Below are 5,754 nucleotides of genomic sequence, written 5' to 3' on the forward strand. Positions count from 1 at the left end.
GGCTTCCTTCAGGGAACCCTAAAACACTTTACCTACAGACTCTAATAAAGGCATATGCCACAGGCCCTATCACTCTGTCTGCTTACACCCTGTCTTGGCCCTCCAATGTGATCCCTTGAGGTATACTATGTATTTCCTCCAGGACTTGCGAGTAATGAACTTTTCTATTTCAATTTCTCTTGTGGCCATTTGTTGAACCAGGGCTCACCATTCCACACCCCGAGCTTCAGTTAACAAATGTTAATTTTACAAAGTCCTGACACAGCAGTAATGTGGTGGGCTTCATCCAATCAGTTAAAGGCCAGAATAAAACAAAAGGGCCAGAATAAAACAAAAAGGACACTCTCTCAGATATGAGGAGATTCCTTTTATCCACAAGCTAGGACATTGTTTTTTCCTGCCTTCAGACTCAAATTGAATTATCAATCCTTCCTGGGTCTCAAGCTTACTGCCTTTGGACTGGAGTTACACTGTTGGCTCTCCCCCATTTCTCTGGCCTTCCAACTTGGATTGGATCTATACATGAGCTCTCCTGGGTCTCTAACTTGCTGACTGTTGATCTTGGAACTTGTTGAGTCAATTCCTTATAAAAAATGTATCCCTCTTTCTCCCACTCTCTTTCTCTAAACACACACACACACACACACACACACACACACACACACCTCCTATTGGTTCTATTTCTCTGGAGAACCCCTACTATTACATACTACATACCTACAAGAGACATTGGCTTTTTTCTTAAAAAACAAAAGTTTTTCTTAAAACACTATTAAAAAATAAAGGAGAATTTAATACATTCCCAGATAAACAAAAATTGAGAAAATTTATTACTAGCAGACTTACCCCACAAGAAATATTAAAGGGAGTCAATCATTCAGGTTGAAATGAAAGAATGCCAAAAAAAAAAAAAAAAAAGAAAGAAAGAATGCCAGACAACAACTTGAATCCATATGAAGAAATAAAGAGAACTGGCAATGATAACTCTAGAGGTAAAAAGACAATTTAAATGTGTATTTTGTTTATAACACTTTTGTCTCCAATCTTATTTAAAAAAATAGCTGCATAAAGCAATAATTGTAAATCTGTGTTGATAGGCATATAATGTATAAAGCAATAATTTGTATGACAATATTAGCACAAAGTAGGGAGGAATGGAGTTTATAGGAAAATTTTTATTTGTATACTATTGCAGTTAAGTTTGTAGTAAGCCAGGGGCACCTGAGTGGCTCAGTTGGTTGAACATCTGACTCTTGGTTTTGGCTCAGGTCATGATCTCATGGTTTTTTGGGTTTGAGCCCCACATCGGGCTCTGTGCTGGCTATGCAGAGCCTGCTTGGGATTCTCTCTCTTTCTCCCTCTCTGTCTCTCTGCCCCTCCCCTGCTCACACTGTCTCTGTTTCTCTCAAAAATAAATAAATAAAACTTAAAAAAAAAAGTTTGTATTAACCGAAACTAGGTTGCTATAAAATGTTAACTGTAATCTTTAGGGCAGCCACTAAGAAAATAACTCAAAAGGCGTTATACAAAGAAAATAAGGAAATTAAAATTGCATACTAGGAAATATCTATTTAACACAAAAGCAGGAAGTAATGAAGAAATAGAGACACACACAAAAAAAGACATCAGGCATGTAGAAAACAAGTAGCAAAATGGCAGACATAAATCCTACCTTATTGGAAATTACATTAAATTTGAATGTGTTAAACATTCCAGTCAAAAGGTAGTGATTGGCAACATGGATTTAAAAAATATAGAATCAACCACATACTTCTCTAAGAAACACACTAGATTCAAAGACAAAAATAAGGTGAATACAATAGGATCAGAAAACATATACTATGAAAATAGTAGCTAAAAGAAAGATGGATGGCTACAGTAATATCAGACAAAATAGACTTGAGGAAAACTATCACTACTGTGGCTAAGGACATTTTATGATAACAAAAGAGTCAATTCATCAAGAAGACATAATTATAAACATTTATGCATTAACAACAAAGCCTTGAAATACAGGAAGCAAAAACTGACAAAATTGAAGGGAGAAATAGTTCAAAAATAATAGCTGAAGACTCCAGTACTATACTTTCATTAATATAGAACAATGAGACATAAGATTAAGGAAAAAAATAGAAAACTTGAACACCATAAACTAACTAAACCAGACATCACTAGAACATTCCACCCAACAAAACTTGGCAGAATACACATTCTTCTTAGGTGCATGATGGAACATTTTCCAGAATAGACCATTTTTTGAGCCATAAAGAAAGTCTCAGTAAAGTTGTAAAGATAGAAATCATACAAAGTGGGTTCTCCAACCACAATGAAATGAAATTAGAAATCAGTAACAGAAAAAATAATTTTGGAAATTCACAAATATGTGGATACTAAATAACATACTCCTTAATTATCAATGTATCGAAGAAGAAATCACAAGGGAAATTAGAAAATACTTTCAGGTGAATGAAAACAAAAACATAACAACCCAAAACTTATAAGGTGCAGCTAAAGCCATACCTAGAGGGAAATTTATAGCTGTACATGCCTATATTAGAAAAGAAGAAAGATCTCAAATCATTAGCCTAAACCTCCATCTTAAGAAACTAGAAGAAGAAGAGCAAACTTACCTGAAGGAGGCAGAAGGAAAGGAATAAAAATGATTAGAGCAGACCTAAATGAAATAGAGAATAGAAAAAAAAAAATAGAAAAAGTCAATGAAACTGAAAGTTGGTCCTTTGAAAAGATCAACATAGTTGAAAACCCTTTAGCTAGTCTGACTGAGAAAAAGAGAAAGAGAGAGAGAAAGAAGACTCAAATTACTAAAATCAGAAATGAGAGAGGGACATACTTTTGCTCTTATAGAAATAAAAAGGATTAGGATTATAAAAGAATACTATGAACAATTGTATGCAAACAAATTGGATAACCTAGATAAAATGGAAAAATTCCTAGAAGTACAAACTTCTGAGACTTAGTCAAGAAGAAAGTGAAAATCTAAATAGACTGAAAATAAATAAAGAGACTGAATTACTAGTCAAGAACTTGTCACAAAGGAAAGCCTAGGACCAAATCGTTTCACTGGTGAATTCTACCAAATGTTTAAAGAATAATTAACACCACCAATCTTTCTCAAATTCTTGCAGAAAATTAGAAGAGAGGATACTTCTCAACTCATTCTATGAGGTTAATATTACCCTGATACCTAAGCTAGAGAAATAAATCATAGGAAAAGAAAACTAAAGACCACTATCCATATGAATACAGATGCAAAAATCCTCAACAAAATGCTAGCAAATTGGGTCCAACAGCATATAAAAAGGATTGTACACCATGAGTAGTGGGAATTTATCTCAGGAATGCAAAATTGGCTCAACGTATAAAAATTAATCAATGTAATACACCACATTAATAGCATAAAGAATGAGGGTGCCTGGGTGGCTCAGTCGGTTAAGCATCTGACTTCAGCTCAGGTCATGGTCTCGCAGTTTGTGGGTGTGAGCCCAACATCGGGCTCTGTGCTGACAGCTCAGAGCCTGGAGCCTGCTTCAGATTCTGTGTTTCCCTCTCTATCTGCCCTTCCCCCACTTGCCCTCTGTCTCTTTCTCAAAAATAATAAGTAAACATTAAATTTTTTAAATATTAGGATACAGAACAAAACCCACATGATCATCTCAATAGGTGGAGAAAAACATTTGATAAACCTAGCAGCTTTTCATGATAACCTCAACAAACCTGAAGTAAAAGAACTTCCCCAACATAATAAAGAATGTCGATGAAAAACCCACAGCTAACATTATGCTTAATAGTGAAAGCCTGACCAGAAGTTTTCCCACTAAGATCAAGAACCAAAAAAAAAAAAGGATATCTACTCTCAGAACTTCTATTCAACATTGTCCTGGAATTTTTAACCAGAGAAGTTAGGCAAGAATAGGAAATAAAAACATCCAGATTAGAAAGAAAAAAAGTAAAAGTCTCTCCACAGATGACATGATCTTATATAGAGAAAATCCTAAGGAATAAGGAAAACACACACAATTGTTAGAGCTAATACAGAAGTTCAACAAGATTGCAGAACATAAGATCAATATACGAAAATAAATTCTATTGCCAGATACTAGCAATGAGTGGTCCAAAAATAAAATGGAGAAAACAATTCTATTTATAGAAGCATCAAAAAAATAAAATACTTTTTTTTAATGCTTATTTATTTATTTTATTTTTTATTATATTTTTTTTTAATTTTTTTTTTCAACATTTATTTATTTTTGGGACAGAGAGAGACAGAGCATGAACGGGGGAGGGGCAGAGAGAGAGGGAGACACAGAATCAGAAACAGGCTCCAGGCTCTGAGCCATCAGCCCAGAGCCCGACGCAGGGCTTGAACTCCCGGACCGCGAGATCGTGACCTGGCTGAAGTCGGACGCTTAACCGACTGCGCCATTATTTTTGAGAGGGAGAGAGGAGACAGAGGATGGGTGGGAGAGGGGCAGAGAGAGAGGAAAACACAGATTCGGAGGCAGGCTCCAAGCTCTGAGCTGTCAGCACAGAGCCCGACACGGGGCTCAAACCCACAAACTGTGAGATCATGACCTGAGCCAAAGTTGGGTGCTCAGCTGACTGAGCCACCCAGGCACCCCAAAAATAAAATACTTTCATTTAATTAAATTTAATCAAAAAAGTATAAACCTTATAAATTAAAAACTATAAAATATCACTGAAAGAAATCAAAGAGACCCAGAAAAGTGAAAAGACATCCCATGTTCATGGATTGGAAGATTTAATATTGTTAAGAGGGCAATGCCTTCCAAATTGATCTGCAGATTTGATGCAATCTATATCATTTTCCAGCTGCATTTTTTACAGAAATTGGCAAGCTTGTACTAAAATTTATATGGTATTACCAGAGTTCTAGAAGAGCCTAAAAAATCTTGAAAAAAAGGGTGCCTTGGTGGCTCAGTCATTAAACATCTGACTTCAGCTCAGGTCATGATCTCACGGTTCGTGACTGTGAGTCCCACATTGGGTGAGCTTGAGCCCCACTTCGGGTGAGCACGAGCCCCACATCTCTTGAGCATGACCCTCGCTTTGGGTAAAAACACAAGCCCCACTTTGGGTGAGCTCTCCTCTCTCTCTCTCTCTCTCTGTCCCTTTGCCCCTCCTAGGATTCTCTCTCTCTGTCCCTCTCTCACTTATGCCTCCTTTCTCTCTCAAAAAAAAAAAAAAAATCTTGAAAAAAATAATAAAATTGGAGACTCATACTTCTCAGTTTCAAAACTTAATACAAGACAGGGTGGTACTGGCATAAAGATAGACACATAAATCAACAGAAGAAATTTTAGAGTCCAGAAACAAACCCACGTTTACAGTTAATTGATTTTTGGCAAATGTGCCAAAACCATTCAATGAAGTAAGAGAAGTCTTTTCAAAAAATAGCCTTAGAGTAATTGGATATTCACATGCAAAAGAATGTTTGGATCTCTATCACATAACATACAAAAATTAACTCAAGCTGGATCAAAAACCTAAATATAAGATTTAAAACTACAAAACTCTTAGAAGAAAATGTAGAAGCAAATCTTTGTGACTTTGGTTTTGGCAATTATTTCTTAGATACAACACCAAAGGCGAAAGCAACCAAGGGAAAAAATACATAACTTAGACTTCATTATAATTAAAAGTGTTTGTGTTTAAAAGAACAATATAAAGAAAGTGAAAGAGATTTCAACAAAAATGTAAGTCATCAAGCTCAGG

The sequence above is a fragment of the Leopardus geoffroyi genome, chromosome B3 (assembly GCF_018350155.1).
Source record: "Leopardus geoffroyi isolate Oge1 chromosome B3, O.geoffroyi_Oge1_pat1.0, whole genome shotgun sequence".
Taxonomy (NCBI): domain Eukaryota; kingdom Metazoa; phylum Chordata; class Mammalia; order Carnivora; family Felidae; genus Leopardus; species Leopardus geoffroyi.